This window comes from Chroicocephalus ridibundus, chromosome 5 (genome assembly GCF_963924245.1).
Source record: "Chroicocephalus ridibundus chromosome 5, bChrRid1.1, whole genome shotgun sequence".
Classification (NCBI taxonomy): Eukaryota; Metazoa; Chordata; class Aves; order Charadriiformes; family Laridae; genus Chroicocephalus; species Chroicocephalus ridibundus.
This window is the reverse complement of record NC_086288.1, coordinates 69,155,033-69,176,894: the sequence shown is the minus strand read 5'-3', so window position 1 is coordinate 69,176,894 and position 21,862 is coordinate 69,155,033.

Below are 21,862 nucleotides of genomic sequence, written 5' to 3'. Positions count from 1 at the left end.
TTTTTCTAACTGAATTGCATGAACACCCCACTTACTTTATCTTAGATAATTAGAGAAGATGGCAAATAAAACATATGAGAGAGATTTTTCAAAGGCACAGGTGAGAGATTCCTAATTCCCTGTGGCCTTTACTGAGACTTGGGCACGTAATTCTTTTTTTTTTTTATTTTCTGTCTCTGAAAAACTCATGTTGTCTCTGCAGTGATCCCTATGCCCTTCTCCTCATCTCAATAGGACCTGTCAATCATCTCTAACTGCAGCTTCCCACTTCCACTCCGAGTCTATTGAATTAATTTTACAAGCAAAGTTTCTTGAAATCGAAATCAGGAATTATTATACTGTCCCATTCCTTTCATCCACTTATTCTGTAGTGCTTACTGAAAGGAATAATCAAGTTAGTCTGACAAGAGCTATGTTTTAATACTCCTTGTGAGTCTGTCTCATTCTCACGCTGTGGTAAACAGCAATTGCCTGAGCCAGCCTGTGATGGGCATCTCAGCAGGAGCCAAGTGATGGTGCTGCTCTGTGGGGTACAGAAATGAGAAGAACTCTTACGCATTCAAGCTTCCGCGAAATTAGCTGTACATCAGTGTTTCTGAAAATCTACAGAAGTTTTCCAGAGGCTTCTGTGTCCCTCTGTACGTCTACACACAATGAAGCTGTCATGGAGGGAAGAGAGGGAAATCATATCAAGAACAGGACAAAAATCTTCTCCATGGCTTTGAAAGTAATTTGAGTGTGTTTCCCCTGTCTCCAAGGACCTGGGGAGCAGTGAGGTCTTTAGGTACTTTGAATTCATCCTCCCCACGTGATTACCTTGGTTGTCTGCTGATGGATGTCCTGTGGGCTGGGGCCTCCAGATTATTGCATAGTTCCTAACTGGTGCTCAGGGGCTGAGATCCTGCTTGACTTCATTGCAGCCATCATGGGCCTCATCTCCAGAACACCATTGATACCCCACCTTAGAAAACACAGATGTAATTTCACCAATCGTACCTTAAGAGTGGTGCAAGAGCAATATACTGCTCCTAGGAATTAAGGTTTTGGATCCCATCATGATCTTGACTTCAGAAGATCTCAGAAAAACGGCCATAATATGCAGGACTCATGTTCAGATTACCATAGCTTGTTTTTACTGTAACTATTAAAGGATTATTTTCAGCTCGTAAAATACCAGGGTTTTAAGCTGTACACGTGCTTATGCAATTATCTGGTTGATGCTTCCTCCCAGTTCTGAAGATCTGTTATTGCTTTTTCTTCTTCCCCGCTGGTGCCTCAGTCACCCAAGGATATTCAGTAAGAATGATTATTGATGCAGTAGGCGTGTGCTGATTTACTTAATATACCAGAATGCCTATCATGATTCATTTTTTATTTATTTTCCATGAGATGCATGGTTAGTGCTTTACAGTTAAGCATAAAGACTTCTCTCCTGCCCCTAGACAATTGAAAATGACAAAACAGGAACTGGGACTGTTGAAATTAATGTAACATAAATGCAAAGAGATTGGTTGTTCTCTGTAATTTCTATTGGTATTCCTTAGAATGGTTCTGTTTAAACTTTATTACAGTGTGGGGTAAGATCACAATCTCTTCATATTCTTTTGTTTTTAAATCAACGAAACTCCATGTGAGTTAAATCAAGTCGTGTCTAGACTATGCTTTTCTGCACCAAATCTTCCTAATTAATTACCTATCTTCCTCTTTGACACTTTCATATTTTTAAGACTTATCAAATTACTTTGCTCTATTGTTTGCTCATCAACTGTGCGAGCCACTAACTTAGAAATTGTGTCACGTGAATGCAAAATAGAGGAAAAAAGAAATTACGTACAACCTTTTCCCCTACTGAACATTCTGGTGGGTGTGTGGTAGCTGAGAAGTTTTTTCATGTGTCGCTAAGCAGGAAAGCTCCTCAATGGATGAGGGTAGTTCTTCACAGGCCCCAGTCCTGCAGCCTAACGTCTAAGCAAGACCATATGGTTGGGCAAAGGTCTGTTGGTATGAATGAGGTTCTTCCCGTGGGTATCCAATCGCAGGATTAATGACTTAAAATTGATTTCTTAAGCTTCCCATCTGTTCAAGTCCTAGCAGCGCAGAGGAGTATTCTGACGCAGCTGGTAGCCATGAGATCTTACCTCATGGAAGAGGGATAGCTGGAAAAGCATCATGTTCCTCAGAAAGACTGGTGAAATGATTAAAAAAAATGAACACTTAACAGTTTTGCAAGCTCTGCTACCTGTAAGAACGGAGACCCAGACCTTTCCAGAGACTCAAGGCAGAGTCTCTCCGGCTTAATGCCACACAGATGAATTCTCCAAATAACCCCATCCACTGGGCAGAAGTACTGGGATAGGTGGCCGCAGGGCACGTTTCTGCTCACTGACTGCATAGAACATTCCACCCAAAGTTCCTCAAAGGCAACCCTGAAAATGGGCTGCCAAGCCTCTGTGGAAGGTACTTGCCTGAAACAATTTGCTGGCCCATCACTGCCTTTAACTGTTGCAACGCTTATCATTTGCAAGTCCACTTGTATTACCCAAGTGCCATGCTGAGTGGTAGGAAAGGTGTGTTCTCACCCTTTCTGTACCTTCTGTGCTCTGCTGGTTTGGAAAACAAGATGCTTTTTTTTGACAGTTTTTTGGAAGAGTGAGCTATTTATTTCTGGCAGCAGGGATATCTTCTGGCACTGGTGTAGCGTGTTCTCTGTAAGCCACCATCAGCAAAATCCTTTTTTCTTCCTTTTTTTCAGGCTCTAACTCCTGCACTGCACAGCAGAGCCATGTAACTAAAAGCGTTGCTCCCACCTGGGACTCCCAGTTTATTGGACACCACCAGAGGACAGAGAGGGACTACTGCTGCTCTCCCCACCACAGGAGAAAGTCATTATAGCCTTAACCTCCTCCTCAGTCTCCAATGTCTTACATGGCTGGATAATGCCAACTGCATAGTCTGCAGATTCAGCATGGAATTTGGGTTATTTTGTTTATTGGTTTGTGGGATTGTTTTGTTTTTGTTTTTTTTCCCCTCTGTAAGCTTTCTTCTAGAGACACCAGCTGCAAACCTGGGCCGGCAGCCAACTTCATCTCTCTTTGAATAAAAATAAGACGGAGCTAGTGGGAAGTGCAGAGAGGGCAGCGGAAGATCACACAGCAACCTGTGCCAACCACATGACGCTTGCCCAAGCTGCAGCGAGGTGCTGCCCCCGAGAAGGAGCCTTAAACAACACCCGTATGGACAGAGAGGCACCTGCAGAGGCACCTCGCTGAGCAGAGCCCAGGTGGTGACGGTGATGAGCTGATCTCAGCTTCTCCTGGACTTGCAGGGCCCAGAGCTGCAGGAGGAGAGGGCTTACACCCGGGTGGAGGGTCGTGGAGGGAGCAGAAGGAGGTTCCGTGTGCTCAGAGAGCGTGATGTTCCTGGGCTGAGGTGGGAACCACCAATGGATTCACTGGGGAGAAGCCAGCAGCATCTCTGTGCCGTTTGGGAGAGGTAGTGAGAGAGGGCTTGCGGCTGGAGTCAAGGGCACGAAAATAAGCAGCAACTGCTCAGTAGGTGAATGGTGGGGGCGGGATGGGAAACAAACCGTAATTTCTTCCCTTGCAAGCCACAGAGGGTAGAAACATGCCTCCAGAAGGAAGCTAAATTCAATAGAGGAGAAATTAAGAGTTTTGCCAAACTTGTCTGGCCCCGAAAACTTTCTCTCTGATTACTCCACCCTTTCACTGAACTGATAATCACCTCCCAGTGCAGACCGCCCCTTCCCCCTCCTTCCCCAGCCGCTCACCGTACCTTCTTCTTCACCAGCTGCCTTTCGACTGACCTCATTGCAGCAGTGCTGCATTTCGGACACGGATCTGTGTAGGGGGAATGATTGCTCAACTCCAGCATCACTACCTGAGCCGTCCCCCACAGCAGGACAGGTGTGTCCCTTACCTCATTAAAAAAAAATTAGGCTTTTGGAGAAAGCCAGAGCAGCAAAGGCATTCTGGGAGGTGGCAGATGTGGCTGCCCAGATGTTCTGCTGGATGAGCTGGGGATTGTTCCTGGGTACAAGCCCTGGGGTGGAACCTCAGGTTGCAGGCGTTTGGGTAGTTAGGTGATGATGGATGGACAGACACCTGGAGGTTCAGGCAGCAGATGAGTTGCAGTTTGAAGACATCTGGGATGCCTGGACTGTGAGCAAAGCTGCCAGTCTGCCTCTTTAGGAACCCCCACCCATGGAAAGACGTCCTGGCCTCCGTCTGTCCCTCTCCCCAGGGAGGTGCACACTGTGGCCGGGGTTGCCCCGCTCCCTAGCTGGGGCGGTGGGACCGTCCCTGGCTGCCAGCCCCTGCCCTGCTGCCCCCCAGGCAGCCCCTGCCACCCCGGCAGCGTCTGTGCACGCAGTGGCTGTTCAACTGGATAAATTCTTAGGAAGAAAAATAAGACTAGAATAATAAAGTAAAAAAGAAAAAAAAAATAGTGACAAAAATGCAGGAGCAGCAGCAATGCCTCTGTCATGTTACAATTGTAGTTGATTAGAAGTAATCACTTTCCTGTAATTTTTTTTTGTGTTTTACAGGTCAAGGAGTAGAAGCTGCGCAAATACCTGCCTCGGACAGTTCTGCTCACTGCTCATTTCCCCGTCCTTGCAATTGAAACAGCTCGTCCTAATTTCATGCAGGACAAGAAGGTTATGTGCTTAAACTAATACAGGACAGGAATGGAGCTGTGACTGTGTGGACTGGAAGCAATCAATCACCCACAAAACATAGACCAGAAGAGTCCAGAGGATGATGAAATGTCAACATGCTTCTGGAAATACCTGTTTGTCAGAGAAACACAAAAAAATAATCCCATTCTTTGCGCGCGCACACACACCCCCTTCAATTTATGTAACTGGCTTTTAAAAACAATGGAGCTGATAGAAGAAAACAATATGAACCTCTGAAAAGTCTTATGAACAGGGAGAGAGTTAGGCATGTCCCTAGGAAGACTGAGGAAAGATCTCTTCCTATTGTAATATATGAACAGTGTATCAAACAAAAAATGGTGTGTGTACATATATAATGGGTTCTAAATGCCAGAACATTTGTCATTCATTGCCTATTCGCCTCTCACAAAATCTTACATCGTTGCTGTCAAAATAACTGTCCATTATACCAGTAGAGAAGGGTCCTTAGAACTGGAGACAAAACACCTCACACCCCCATTAGGCCTCTTTTACTGTCATTTCTTGAGAAGACCCTTAGTGCAAATGAAAAATCTGGCACATTCCTCTTCATAAACACCGTCATTTACTAGCAGGTAAAGATAGGAGAAGAGTCCTTTTGATGCATACCACAGAAGATAATTAATTAGAGTTGTAATTCAGCAGAAAAGTGTTAAATTTAAACTTCAGAAGAATTATAAAACTAAATGAATTGACCTGGAATGTGCTGGAATTTCTAGCAACTTACTTAATTGCCCTAAATTAAATGACCTAAGAACATGATCGGCCATTAAAAAATTTAATTGGTTGACCTGACCTCTGAGCAGGCAGTAAATAACAAACTGAGGGAGGATTGATAATAAATGCGTACTCTGAGAGGAAGAGAGTGCATCTCTACAGGAAAATACAAATCATTTCTATAAGAATTCCTGGCCCATAGAGATTACCATTTTAAATCTGTTCCCATTCATTTCTTGGAAGACCCGAGGGCTTCAGCAGGTGGACTTCAAATAATATTTTGAAGGAGGAAGCTCCCAATATAAGCTTTTAAAGCCAGAGATGCCAAACGGGCAGTTTTCTTTCTGCTGCTCTGTTTCCTTAACTCCCATCTCCTTTGTGCGGTGAGAGCCCAGCCTCCGTCAGCTCTCGCAGATGTTCAAAGACATGGACTGATGAATGAACTCAATATACAGTATCTCCGCTCTTCGGATTTCAATGTGGTTCCTAGATCTTTAGCAGAATTCCCTAATCCTTTACACCACATCTATAAAGTAGTGAAAATGGCAGGGATGTTTAACTTAATGGGCTCTGAAGCTGGTACAGATGACCCTGAGGGCACACACAGAAGACTTCAATGTTGCCCTTGAAAAAAAAAAAAGTTCCTGAATAAAAACAAGTTCATTAAAACAGAAGCACAAATACAGAAACACACACCCAAAAAAAAGAGGTTCTGCAGCTCAGCTTTGAGGAGCCCAACTTCTGTCTCCGTTTAGGTGACTATAAACTCCAACTGATGCAGCAGAAGAGAATTTGGGCCAGTGTGTACATACCGTGGCAGACTTAATCACGCCATATGTTTGTTTGTTTTACCAGTTCCTCCCCCACATACGACTAATGTATGATATTCAGGCCTTCCAGGAGCTGGAAAGAGCTGCCTCCACGGCATTCCCTGTGGGTGCCATTCCCACTGGATATAAAGCATCAGGTCTTTTTAATCACCGCCCTGCCCACGCAAGGTGTCCTGTAGCCAGCGTCACCCACACAGGGAAAGTTCACAACCTTTGCCACTGGAAACATCAGAGGACAGTTCCTGAAATAATTTTCATCAGCTAAGTGTCCGCTTCCTCACACCGACTGAAAGCAAGCCACCTGCTCCCGAAATGCCAGCATTTTCCCTTTTCGTTGCCTTTCTCATGCTGCTGAAAGCGTGACATGTGTTCACCGCAGCAGTGGGTGCTGCCAAATGGCATAAGATCACTTGCGCTACAGGGATAAAACTCTATGCAAATCTAAGGGATTTGAAAAGCTACTCAGAGGCTCAGGTGGCTTTATTCAATAAAAGCTAAAGCAAACAGGGCCTGAAATATGGCTTGGTAGGGACCTGTGCATCCTAAGGCAGAAACGCTGGAGATGATGTGAGTCAGCACTGAAGTTCTGGGCAAGTTTCAGTGTTTGTCAGAATCAGAAAGTCATCCACCCAATTAAGGATTGATTTTAAACTTATACTTCCCCTTCATTATTATGCACTGCAAGAGCGTACTACAAACATTAGTATCCCATTATTGGTCCATAATGTGGTGCCATTACTCTGTCCCAGCTCAAATTACCACTGTAATGGCTACTGGCTTCCAATAACCTACCCCAATGTGAGATTCCACAAGGGAGACACAGTTTATGTGAGGCACCACTATAAATGTCTCGTAATATGCATAAAAGACCAAATTGCACATAAAAGATTGAACATCTTCTGAATGCAAAGCTTCTGCACTCTCTGCAACAGATGTTTTCTTTCATGCTGCCCAGAACGGAGTATATCTTGGGGATTGTTTTAATGCAAATATATATCGTCTCTATAAACAGTTGCCGGTGCCACTTGTGGCATCTGCTTCCCTTCTAGTTTGCTGTTGACTTCTCCCTCTTTTTAGTTTAGACTGGGATGCGAATATGTAAACTAATGTTGGACTCACCCTTTAGAGTGCAAAGACATGCAGGTGTCGTCCTCCACGGAGCTGCTCCCCAGTCTCCTGTCACACGCTGCCGATCAATGCGATTTCGGTCACCCGGACTGCAATTCAATTGGGTTCCCCATTGCCCGCAATTTCTTGTCCGTCTCACTGCCACGTGTTGGAGTTCCCCCTGCTCAGCGCTCACATCAGGCCTTACAACAGACGTGCTCTGCTAAATCGACTCCACACACACTGCCTTCCCCACCCAGCCCCTCACAGGTCATCATTATTTATTTAGTTTGAACTCTGCGTTTTTTTCAAAATACTTTAATTGTAATTCTCTGTTCCTATTTTTCCCTATTTACAGTTGCCATCATATGTTTACTAAACTTTGAATAATCTTTGAAATATATCCTTAGGAGTACGCCATATTTTAAAACAAAAGATAACAAATCACTCTAACAGGCACATGCAATTCGGACTACCACTTTTTTTCGCACACAATTTATTTGTGCGTATATAAAATGTAGACCACTACCCAATCTATCAGGAAAAATTCTCCATTTAATTTTTCTTTCATCTGTCTCCCTCTGTGATCTGCATCTAACAGTCAATAACACTTTTCCTCCCGCATCATATGTTCCGTCAGCTTTCTTTTCTACGATTTTAAATTTAATAGGCAGACTTTTTTTTTTAAATCCATATATTTTTTTTGTATTTGCTGATGCAAGAGCCTATAGCGTTTTTTATTTTACTTTTCAGAAAACTAGGTCTCTCTCGTTAAACACCCGCTTCTTTGCCATCCATCATATTAAACAAACTTGCATACTTCATAGGATTAAGTAATACCTTCTCCATTGACAGCAGTATCCTGCAGTCAGAAGTTCTCTACTTTCTTTCTTATTCCTAAGTGAGGAAAGATTGAAAAGTGTGCTATTAAAAATCTGACAAAGATTGGGAACATTCCTGCTCACTTCACTGATAATAAACTTCTTGACTTGAAGTTAGACTGCGGACACGTGAATGAGGATGAGTAAAGTGCCTACTAATGTAAATTGTGTCGGCTGTTTCTTAAAAGAAGGACTGAGGGTTTAGTTTCCTCTGAGCCCATCCTGACACACTGAATGAAGATAGTAAGTATTTTGACAGTGAGCCTTCCTAGAGTTTTCATTGCCATGGGGACTCTAATAGACAGATCTCCAAGAAATCCGTGTGGAAGTTATTGCTTTCCTCCTTCTTTAGCAGTAATATCTGAATTTGGGGATGCTCGTACTTGCCAATTTTACCATTATCAAAATTACACGTCCTTATTTCTTTGACAGATTTCTAATAACATGAAATGAAACATTGCTATGAAGTAAAGATTTTATGTTATTGCTTTCAGGAAGTGAAAGGGAAAGGAAGCTGCCTATTTCCATCAAGTAATTAAAAGGTTTTAATGTTTTGATGTATAGGGCAAGCGGACTCTCTGACTGGAATAACAATTTGGATTTCAGTGAGCAATCATCTAGCTTGTGCCATATTAAAATCAGAAGAAAAGAATTGGAATACCATTTTTCGTAGTAAAATCATACTATTGTTTTAAAGGCATTTTGATCTCAAATCATATTACATTATATTAGCATTAAATCATATTTCTGAAGAGATGGAACATATTTATCTTAGACATTATCTAACTTTAAAAAGGCTGTAAAGAAGTCTCTGGAAGGAAACAAAATGGCTGAGAAGGTACATTTGTTTAGTCTTGCTTTGTAATTAACAGTCGTTAATGACTTAGAATCAATCTGATTAATGGGGCATTGTCTTTGCAAATTTGTTTTCTGTACTGTAAGGAAAAGACGGAGGAAGAACTGTGAGAAAGGTTATTAAGACAGCACTAACTTCAATAACGAGACTAAGCAAACTCTATATCACTTCTGATGGAACAAATTAACAATGAACAAAACAAGAGGAAAAAAAAAAAAGTCTTTGTAAAGACAATTTACCAAAAGCAAGCGGTAGACTGCAATTTCAAATGAAGACCTTTAGGAATGAAATCTGACCCCTAGCCATCACAAGAGACCCAGAGATCCCAGGATTAATGTTCTGTCCCTTTCAAATTACAAGTTTAGCCAAATACATTTTAAGCTAAATTTCTTGCAGCCAGTTGAAATTAGTGGGTAACTTTAGTAAGTTTTAGGTCAGGTCTTTCTCTTCTAGTGAGACTTGGCTGACTTAGGTAGCAAGTACTGGGGAAACAGCAGCTTTAGGTTGGAGAGTCCCAGCTTCTACTTTGACAATAACTTGCGACACCAAGCTAGCTGAGTTTCTTTCTTTATTAATTCTCTTCCTATTAAGGCTGATAGAAACTGCTGTCCTGATTTGACGTGACAGTATTGGAGCTCTTATTTTCTCTGAAGGACTCACACCTGCAAGTATTCTCTGAAAACAAAATGATGAATCATTAGTAAAGTGGTTCTGCTTTTGTACTGGTGGCTCCAGTTAGCTAGGAAATTAGCTAGGTCTTCACCACTGAGACTACAACCAGGCCCTTGTTAGCTCTATTGATTTCCATCTACTCACAATTTGAAAAGTCGGTTACTGAAACTGGGCATCTTCCAGAATTGGGATCTCTTTGATTATTTTAGCTTTTTGAAATTCTTCATCTTCTGTCCAAGTGTCATGGTTTGGGCTGGGCTGGCCACTAAAACAAACGACAGATGCTCTCTTATCTCTCTCCCCTTCAGAGAGGAGAGAAAATAAGACAGAGAGAGACTTATGAGTTGAAAAGAAACTAAACTACTTTAATGAAATATTAACAATAAAATAGAATTAAGAGAAATATAATAATATTAATAAGATAATAATGATATATATAGAATATATACAAAACCAGTATCAATCTCCCAGGATGACGATCATGTCACCAGCAGGCACTGGGAAGGTCCCAGGCTGGATTCGGCAATGGACAGGAACTGGATTCTGGACCTGGAGACAGGAACACATGGATCGGGATCAACGGCAGATGGACAGACAGAGTCCTCCTTGGATGCTGGCCATTGAAGAAAGAGGCCAACACTTTGATCCCTCGGCTTTTATACTGAGCATGGGGCAGATGGGACGGAATCGTCCTGTTGGTCAATTTTGGTTCACCTGTCCTGTCCGCTCCTCCCTGCAGGTGCGACCCCTCTATGCTTTTCTGCTTCCGACTCTCCAATGGAGCAAATAACTAAGTTATCTGACCTTGGTTGTTATAGCAATAAGTATAGCCGGAGCGTCCCTGCATACTGTCCCTTGGTATTCTCTATAAACATCAGACCTTACCGCTGTGGAAGTGGACCCTGGATGAAAATACACCATAAATTTCAGAGAGTGCAGTCTGTTAGAAGAGACTTAACTGAAAAGTAAAATTTCTGAACAGAAAATTGGTTCTTTTTTACCTCAAACCAGGACACCAAGCCTTCTCTTCCTCCTGTCCTAGGACAGAGCTTATTTCATTAGAAGCATTTGATTATAATCTGTTATTTCTCAGAGATGCACAAGAAAAGATTTCCTTCACCTCAGATGGCTCTACTAAATATTATCTAAAATTTTCCATCTGCCATGATATAAGAAAACCTTAACTCTGTGTCCTACTGCACATGATGAGCATCTGCTCAGTTGTCAGCTACTTCCAACATCAGACACTTAAATACATTTAGATTTGAGAAATTGTAATTTTCTTGATTGTAAACATTTGCAAATGCTATGAAGTGTTGTCTTCTTTAAATGCTGGAAAAGACTTAAACTGAAAATAAAAAAATGTGATATAATAATTTAAAATCACCATAAAATAAATGATTTTGATGAAACAACGCAGCAACAAACAAGCAGGAATTCTGCAGACACAAACAATTACAGGCCTGGGTGTTCTGTGTTTTGCCATAAGAGTTTTCTTCCTCCACATTCCATAAATCATTTGCTTAGGATGTCAGAAAGGTGCTTAGATTGCATCACTGAACACTTAAAACCCAAGCATTTCTGCAAGCCTTGACAATCCCTTGTGTTCCTTTTATTATTTTCGTTTTCCTAGGGAGCCACCTTATATAAGATTAAAACAAAATCCTGACTTATCCAGAGCCAGTGCATTATGAAAATTCAGCTTAAGAACGTATTGCAGGTAAAAGCTTTGCTTTTGTTAACTTGAATGAAATTACCACAGATGAGCATGACAGTAAAAAAGAGGGGGGGGAAATACTGCAACTACAACAGATATGTGATTCTTAATATTTGAAACTTTTTTCTGAGGTAAAACTTCCATGCTTGGGAGCCAAAACCAGAAGCTGCCTATGTTCCCGTCTTTATGGGATCAAGATATAATGGTTTCATCATGGATATATTAGCAAAATGAGCTGGATTTGAACCAACAGCAAAAAAGTTTCAGTTTCATGATCTGTCGGTGGAAGAGACAAACTCCATCTATTCAAGTTTAAAGCCACAGAGAAGAATTCACAATAACATATTTTAAGTAATGCTGTTAAGGTAAAGACAGACAGCATGAAGCCACTAAAATTAGAGCAGATAAACCAAGATGCAACCTCTTTGTGTCTAGGTACAAGGCTGATTTTATTCTGTCTACAATATTATCAAGCATTATTTTGTCTATAATATTCTATTATTATTGGTTATTATTACTGTTGAGAGCCCTCCAGTTTCAACAGCTAGTGAACAGTTCTTAAATATAAATTTAGTTCAACTATCATCAGTTTTCTAATCCGGGCCATTTTTCTAATATGGACCATTTTTCTAATACAGACGTTGTATTTAAGCACAAAAGGATTTCTCTGTTGTAGATATTTTGTGAAGCTTTTCATTGTATATTTTGCTGGTATAATAATTCTTTGGTTTATATAATACTATACGTAACTCTTGCCTGAAGAAGAGGAAAGTAAGTGAGAAATGCAATAATAATATTGGAAGAAGACTGAGATGGTGGTTTGTGTTAAAAATAGTCTTTCTTATGTCATCAATTCACTTGAGGCCTCTGGGTGTAGTCTTTAGTAAAAGCAAGTATATTGTAAATAAATAATAACAAATAAAAATACAAGTTTAAAATTCTGTTCCAGAAGACTATTAAGGACATACCACAAGACTCACCTATTACATTATCCATTAAAGTGGTTATATAGAAAGAATGTTGTTAAAAGTTTCAAAGTCAGTCCTTGCAAAGCTAGGACTCCTCGGTTACTCCTGGTATTTAAAAGATATACAAACACTTTTGGTGGTCTTACCTGGATCCATACTGTTTTTTCTTAGGACTGGTGTCATATTCAGGGCACCAAGTAAAAAAATCCTCATTTTTTGATCAAACGTTCATTGTGCCTGAATTTTGGAACTTTTGAAATGAAAATCTGTTTTTGAGGGGAGCTTTCTTGCTCCCGAGCTGGAATTCCCAAGCTTTCCTTTCCCCATCTTCCCCACTCCCTCCCTCGTGCACACATTCACTCACTTGCTTTCTCACAGGACAGCAGCAGAGAACCCTCTGACACTAGCTTGTTTTTCCTATTCCTTCTGTAAAAATGCTTGAAATGTACTATATATAAATCTCTGAATGCTTTTCATTATCTCTCAAATTTATTCTGTTTGCCGTGTCTTCATTTATTATTTTTAATGTCTTCAGAAGAAATAACAGAAGCTAAATCACTTCCAAGAGCCTGAGTTCCCTTGTGCAGAATTTAATGTACTGGTAAAAAATTGTTTTAAAGCAAATGTTTTGACCACATAACATTTAGGGAAATGGACTGTAACCATCTAAAAATAAGACCCATAAGACCTAATAGGCTGAACTGGAGGACACGAAAAGATGCTCTAAAGACAGAAAACTGTTTTCAGGGCCTGAAGGTATTCAGAGATCAGTAGGGGTCAAACCAGCCGGATTTGCGCTAAGGCACGCGAGAGGATGCTCTCAGTTCCCAAGAGATGAGTGATGCTTCACGGGAGATGCTGTAGCAGCCTGTAGGAAGGACTGGGCACCGTTAATTTGCAGGTACCCGATGGAGTGCAGCTCACTGCCTCTGAGGCATAGGAGGTGCTGGGCTGTTTGAATCAGAAGTGCTTCCAATGGGTCGGACTGCTCCAGGCACGGGGTGCGGTGAACAAATGATATTGTGGCAGGGATGCGGGATACGGCCCTTTGTGCTCTGCCCAGCTGAGCAACAAAGAACAAGCCTTGCTCTGTCAAAGATGTCCAAACAGGAGAAGGGACAAGGGGATGCATTCTCAACTGGGGCATTTTTTGAATGCTCACCAGCTCCGAACAGAGGGAAAAACCTCTCCTGTTATGTTTGTAGAAGCTGGCATGCAGAGATGATATACTCTGTTATTCTTCTGCCCCTATGCACGTAACTGAAAAATCAATACCAACGCAGAAGCTGGCAGAGATGTACAAGGGACAGCAGGATGTCAGCAGAGGGATTTTCTGTTGCAAAATGAAGCCTCTTTATTATTTCGGGTTTTTCCTAGGAAATATAGGGGCAGGAAAGAACAAGAGACACATTCAGGTATGGTGATCTGCTTGAGTCAAGAGCTCTTGGAGGCAACAACGTGCCATTTTGAAACCACCAAACCCAAGGAAGGCACAAGATATTCTGAGGAATAAATGATCATGTTATATATTGGCCACCCCCTGCCACGAGTGAGAGAGAGGTCTTCCAGAAAGAATTCTGTTGAGGCCTTCTTTGAAGGACAGTTTTAGGCTTTGGCTGCTCAGCGGGCTGACATGCTACCAGTGGACCTCTTCAGGAGACTGCCTTGTCATCTGGGGAGACCTGTGCACACCCCCTGAAGAGAGTATAATGACGCTTTTTGGAATTTTCTGGGAGTGAAGCTTGCAAATCCTGGTTTAGAGCTAGTCCAAGGAAGACATGGGAGAATAAATTTGAATGAGAAATATATATATAAAAAAATGTGTTCTCCTTCTGTTTTGGTCAGTTGTGCTCCTCAGTCATTCACAGTGCTACTGTTTGATATCAGGACTCCCAAATTCTCCCTTTTTATGCCATTTTCCCCTTGAATGACTACCATGTGTCTACCTAGGCGCTTGGACCTCCTCCCTCCCATGCCCTTGCCCACTTGCTGAAAAGGTAAAGGGAAAGATCGGTTTGGGAGCTGGAAGAGAGGAGCTCCCAGCCAGGTGGCGAACGCTTACTTAACCACGTACAACCTTTCCTTGTAGGCAGGTAAGGGGTTACTACTGCCCACTTACTTTCTGGGGATCTGCGTCTGCTCCTAGGGAGGACTCTGCGCTAAGTAGGATTTTGAAAAACGAAGCACATATTTTTGTGAATCCAGGGAATTTTTTTTCCATTTATTTTACTGGCTTGAACAAATCTAGCAGTCTGGGACTCAAGAGGTGAACCATCAAAAGAACACTCCACGATCCCTATTCCTACAACATATTTATTTAAAAACCAGTGGCTGAGCATTTGTGAGCAATGAGATACACGACTACCGGGAATAGCCTCATTTTTTGGAATAGCTGTGACATTACAACAATGGTAATCTGGTGTGAATTGGGGCCATTAAAGTGTCAGGAAACTAACTGTCTTTGGAGAGTTATGTGGGTAGATTTACCTTATCAGTTCCCTGCACAACAGATCAGAGGAAACAAAAATCCACCAGCTCTAGGAAGATTCATGGGACCGAAGTGGCTCAGTATATTTGCAGAATTCCTAATATTGTCAAAAATATTTTAAAGCTACTGTTTAAAGGGTATTTTCTTCTCTTTCTCTCTCTCTTTTATTTTTTTTTTTTTTTTTTTGGTCCTTACCTGTAGATCCTTAACATCAGCACTTCATGTCTTAATATTTTCACAGCTAAAATCTGCAGAAATCCACACACACATATGTATGTGCATATGTTTAACTTCAGTTGCCATTATTGCAGATTTCTGATACAACTAACTTCAGCTTTCTAATGCACTGTGCACTGAGACAAAAAATATTATATTAAGTCCTGAGGAAACTTTGTTGTCTAGAAAACTCATTGCTATTAATTGTGCCCTTTGCTCTAGAATAGTATTTATGACAAAAATTGATATCCTCAGTGCTGACTATTTTCCTCTTAGACATCTATGATTATTACTTCATGTGAATTTATTCTGGCATCCTGAGTATCTTAAATCAAGATGTATCTTAGTTTAAACATCTGAACTATGCATGAACAGCCCTCCGGGATCACAACAAACCCCATCCAGTCCAATGCCCTGTATTGGAAAGTGATTAGTAATAGATGCCCCACGAAACAGTGTAGGAAAGAGAGCACCCTTATCCTCACACCCCCTCCCACAACTGAGAGTCAACAGCTGGGGGATGTCCTGACCTGAGTGAAGAATCTTTATCTTTAGCAGGAGCTTGTGCATCTGTTCTCTAAGACTGCTCTCCTGGTTTGAGTGACACAGGTCCAAAGTCTCTTCTTATACTTGCAAAAACTGCAGTTTTAGAAGACTCCAGTGTCTGAATTTGTGAAAATATTTACTTTATAGCCAGCAATGGTGTGTGGGTTTCAAGGTCTCAGTGTTTTCGAGCCTTGCCAGGTGCGGGGACGTGGAGGAGTGAGACCCGGGCACTTGACCCAAGCTGCCAACAGGATTATTTCGTACCATGAACGTCACATTCGATATAAATAAGAACGTTTTCTGCGTAGTTCTCTCTCGCCCTTGATGTCATCGTCCAGAGAACTTCTTGCCCTGGTGCCGGACCCCTGAGCCCTTCCCTTCCTCCCAAAGCCGCAGCGCTCCCAGTGTCCCACATTTGCTGTCCCCTGCTGGGAGTGCACGGCTTCCTGCTGATGGAATGGGCTGAGTATAATCCTTGTGTATTTTATATTGGTATCGGGATCAGCGTTGGTTCTTCAGTGTTATTAATGTTAATTATCTAGTCTTATTCTATTACATCTGTTTATATTTCAGCCCTTGTGTTTCCTTGTTTTTTCCCAATTCCCCTTCCCAGGTGGGGAGGGTCAATCGGTGAGAGAATAATTGTCTAAATGACAATAAATTGTTGTGGATTCCTCAAATTCGAACAACTGCCCATTAACCCATTTATACATCTAGTTCTGCAACATCCTACAGCAACACGTTTCCAGACTTAGGTAAGTTAAGTTGGCACCTGGATGCAGGATTGATTGAGACACCTTGGCTTCCTTTTGCAAAATAGAAAGAAAGTTTAAGGGATGGGCCTTTTCTTGGCGCCAGGCTTTCTATGTCCCTCTTCGCCTTCTGTTGAAGGGGGAGGTTAGAGTTCCTCTCTCAAGCACTGAGGAGCTAGGCTAACAAGACGGGAGAGGCACCTAAACACCTTAGGTTAGGAGGTGGCTGACATCTCTGAGATTATGAGGGGTTTCTTGACAGCTTTGTTACAATATCCAAGAATCTCAGATAAGATACCAGTGCCAGCATGTTCCAGATGCCAGTGGTTCTCTAAAGCTGAACCACTGGCATCTGGAAGAAGCAGAGGGGGAAAGAAGATGCCTGTGAACAAAAGCGGCATGCTGTCACCATAAAAAAGAGATCACGCAGTATGGGCAGGGCCAAGCTATTTGAAACATAGACTCTAGTATTGGGGACGGCATGCCAGTTGGGGGACAGCATCAGCGCTAAGTAGATGTGGGCACTTATCTGGGCTAATCAGCAGGCCAGGCAAGAGGTATGTCATGTCAGGGCAACATTCACAAGCACTAGAGGGGCTGGAAATTCTGGTGCCTGATCCTGGCAAATTTAGAGTCTATGCACAGATCTTTCCCTGCCTAAAAGCAGAGAAAGTTTGGCTCACTGTCTCTTATTTCTTATACATTCAAACAATTGGGTTCATGAGGAATCTGACCACATATTCTGGTTGACCAGATGCCCAGCTGAGATGATACTGTATTCAAAATGTCTGTGCGCAAGCTGGTTTATGTAATCTGAATAGGAGATTGGTAAAGGCAAAATTAGGTAGGTGAGGTAAGGTATGCATGCAAGTGGACTAAAGTCAGTGTGGTAGTTAGATGTGTAGCACTGAGTTAGTGAAAAATATGAGCAAAGCCATGCAAAACCTGAAAAGCTAAATTAATTTAGTCAAATAATCAAAATACACCAAGGGAAGAGGTTGCTGGGAATTTTTTTCTTATTTTTTGTTTTCACCAAAGTTGAAAGGTATGTTTTAGTCCATGACTTGCTTTGAAGTTTGTATTTAACGGAAGCCCTTTCTGCTTTGTTTTTCTCACGGTATTGAACCTATAATTGTAATTGGACATGCAGTAAGATAAACTATGACATAAATTATTGTAAAATGTGTGAAGAAATAAGCTAAAAAGAGCTAGCCATCTAAAACACAAGGTAGCTTCAATACTTTCCTAAAAGCGTTGGGGAGTATTCCCTGTGATGCGTCTTCCGGTATCAGTGAGAATTGTGCATGTCAGCTGGGGAGTAAAAATAGATCACTTAGCGTTCATCTTTCTTCTCATCAAGTTTCACATAAACAAACAACAAAGCAACAATTGAATCCATTATAAATCTCATATGGAATCTGCACTTTTGTTATGCAAGCTGCAAAGGAAAGTCATTAAATCGAAGTGAAGACGTGGCAGAGGAAAGTAATTAAATTGAAGTGAAGATGTGGCTTCTAATTAAGATGTATAGTATATTAGTGACTTAATTTCTCAGGTTATTAATTGCTATAAAATAAATGTCTATATGACTCAACCTTTCAAGCTTCTGACTTTAATGGCAATGCAAAGCCCTTGACATTTCCACAGGGTGCTCAGTGCTACAGAGGATCAAGTTCCTAAAAGAAAAGGAAGCATTTTCCCCTTTTTACTTAGGGTCAAAGTAATAAACACCCAACTCCTCAGAGACGCGTTAAATGTACATATGGATGCATAAAACCATAATGTGGTCTTCCACTATGATTAAACCGATGATGCAGGAAAAACTGTAGACTACTACTGCTCTGGACCGAGTTTTGTATCTGTTAGGCTATGTAGGCAATCCTGCAGAAATCAAGCTGTTTATTTTGATGACCAAGAACTACTGAATTAGGTAATGCTCCATCTGACTGTTTCAAATCTTAGTCTTAATCTAATCTTGGCAGTTGCAATCTGCTTTTATATACCAATGTAACTGGGAACAGCTCCAGAGATGTTGACAGAGTTATAGCTGTAAAAAGTTGGTACAAATGATACTGGAATCTAGTCACTTTCTCTTCCTGCTGTATGACTTTCTATCCTGAATTTCTTGTGGCCTAAACTTGCCTCTCTGAAAATTAATGGGTGGTTTTCAATGACTTCAGTTGGAACAGGATTGGACCATCGAAAAACTGTGTTTGTACCCTCCCCAGTGATGTTCATACTCCAGTAAACTCCATTAGAAAAACTAATTTTATTCTAAACACTTATAACACAGCATTTAGGTATGAAAAAAGTACCATCAATCACTTGGTGTTTGATGACAGACAACACTACACACATCAGTGATGTGCTCAGGAGGCAAGAAGACCCAGATGAATTGGTACAGTTTGTCTGTTTTGTCACTTTATAAACTAAAGTGTTGAGAGATATAAAACACTATGTCGCTATCATTTCTACTGTTAAACTCAAGCACATAAAAAGGCTTTTTAGAAAAGCAGCAGGACTGAACAACAAAGGATAAATTTACATAATTTTGCAGAGAAATATAGGAGAGCAGTATTAAAAGAATTAAAGTTTAATATGATAGAGTTATGATTAGCAGACAGGCATTAAACTTTAATTTGTGTGTTCTGTCTATAGAATGATGTTGGCAATGAAATTTTGCTTGTATATAATAGAAAAAACTCTATATATCACAACGCAGAATGTGCATTTGTTGCAATAGAAAATGAGCGACTCAAAGTTCTGAAAGGAACATGTTAAAGGAACTATAACTGATATTGGCCATCATTATATTGACTTTTGAAGAAGGGAAGCCTTACTTATGTAATTTTCTGAGTTCATAAGACAGATCTGATATCCAATGCACTTTAAAGTATCTGGAACTCATTAGAAAATAATTATTTCCCAAATTGTTCTCAAACATTAGAATGGATATTGGCCATTCAGTTACCATCTGCTGAGTAAAACAGATTATGTGAAGTTCTGATGAAATGGCTGAAAATCTATGAAGACAATGGACATAATGCAAGATAATGCATAATAATAAATATAACAAAATTGATTGAATGAAAAAACACTTTAGAAGTTAAAAATGACAACAAAAGTTTGTTTAGTATGTTAATTGCTTTTTGCCTAGCTTCTGAAAGAATTAAAATGATATTTTTTCCTATTTTAACATCATTTATCTTGACAAAGTGTGTTTACTGTGCTGCTTATGTATGTAATGTTATGAAAGGTAATTATTACCTTTAAAGCTAAAAGAGACAGTTACATCCTTCTGTGTAACCAAAGCAGCAGAATTTTACCAACCAGTTCTTGCATCCAGCTCAAGAAGTTACAGATTCATATCTACAGAAAGACTTTTAACACTGATTTAAGCCCTCAAAGTGATGACGAAGCCAGGTTATTCCTTGGAACAAGGTTATTAGCATGGGTAGGAAAAGGCATTTTGAATTTTTATTTATGAAAGAGAAAACTTTCTCATTAATATGTATTTATCTTAGGGCTATTTAAGCCATTCTTATAAGCTGAGGCATTTATTGACTACAGTTGATCATTATTAGTTGTTGAATAAAATTCAGTAATTTTCATTTCGTATTACAATAACGTCAAATCTAAACGGGCCTGCTGTCTAAATTACATTGCATTACACTGGAAATTATTCTCATTTGTACCCACTGAACATGATGAAGCAACATGGACAGAATCTGATTCTGTTCAGCTGGCATTTGTGTCCTAAAAGAGACAATCGATCCACCAGAATCAGTTCACCTACACTTTTCCTTCACTGCAGTGTTGATGAGGCAGGTGTAAGTACAAGGGAATTAAGGTCTTCTTTCACTTCAATCTTTTTAAATTCTTTTTTCTGCATGGTTTGGTTATATTCAGCCAAAGCCAATGAGAATGCAGCTCTGAAATGACAACAGAAGCGTCCTTATGACTGCAGAAAAATTATTCTTTTCATGAGCTAAAAATAGCATCCCGCATCCTTTCTTCTCTCCAGGCCTTGCTTATTTACCACTTAAATGTCAGCTACTGCAATAACTTAACCTTTGGTGTTGTTCTAATGGACCTGCAATTAAACAGCAAGATTTTGATTGGCCTCTATTTGGGCGGAACGGTGCTAGGCACTGCAAAGCGAGCTACCGCAGAGCGCATGCAGTAGGAAGGCATCCCATTTGTATGTTTGTAACAACCGTACTATGGGCTGTGCATCTGCAATACATTATTGATCAAACACTTGTTATAAATAGGAGCATCTCATTTTGCTACCAGCGCCAACCCTCAGATCTCTGAAGGCAAAGATGTAATTAATGTATTCATATAGAATACACAAACTAAGACTAGAAAACTGCCTATAAAACAACTGTGTAAGAAAAAAAAATCAACAAGACAAAAGTCATTAAGAATTATAATATCCATTAGATTAGATAGCTTTTATGACCTGCGCTTCTCCCCAACGCGCCCTTCTTCTGTCAACATTCAAAACCTCGTTCCAGATTTGCCAAGACAAGTTGGTTCTTAGTTTGATCAGAGAAAGAAAATCATACAGTTCCACTAAATCTTCTGACAGTTCTGCTGTCAGGGCTGTCAGGCTGGGATACGTACTTTACATTAAATGAAGCAGAATATAGTAGTATAGAGGGGACTGCAAGAGTCTCTTCATAACAATGATTTATTTATTTTTGCATTAAATATGCCTTTGAGCTGTCAGATGATGCAAGGTTATTGCTGTTGTTTATTATTTATTGTTGGTATTATTATCGTGCCTCGGAGTAGCCATGGACGATGATCCAATTGTTCTTGCTGCCGTACACAGTTCTGCCAAGGAACTTCTAACTGCGAGTATGTTTAGAGAACAATCGGAGGCGGGACTGCGGCGTAGCAGGTCAGCTTTACTCGCTCTAGCGTGGGTAACAACAGCAGTGAAATCACCGTGCCACGCACTGCGGCTGCCTCGGTCCATTCTTGATACAATCTTAGGATCTTATTCCTGTATGGCCGTACGCTGCTCCCACGGCAGTACAACAGTGGTGGTGGTGGCGGTGAAGCCGGGCAGCTCAACGCTTGCGCAGCGGCAGTGCAAACAAGGCATAGGACAGTAAGAAAGTGAGATCGGCTGGCGGGCAGTGGAAGAAGCAGAGAGGCCTGGTATTACGTGCCACAAGACACCAGCTGCCTATCTAGTAATGCCTTTATTCAAGACTTCGTGGGAAATGGAGGAGATTTTGAGACAAAGGAAAAAAATATGGTGGTTACTCCTGCAGAGTCCTTTTAAGTCTCAGAGCCAGCCGTGGAGAAAACCAAGTTGTACTTGCTAAATGGAGACATCAAATAGGGTTGTTAAGAGGGAAAATCTTCTGAGGAGGACAAAAGC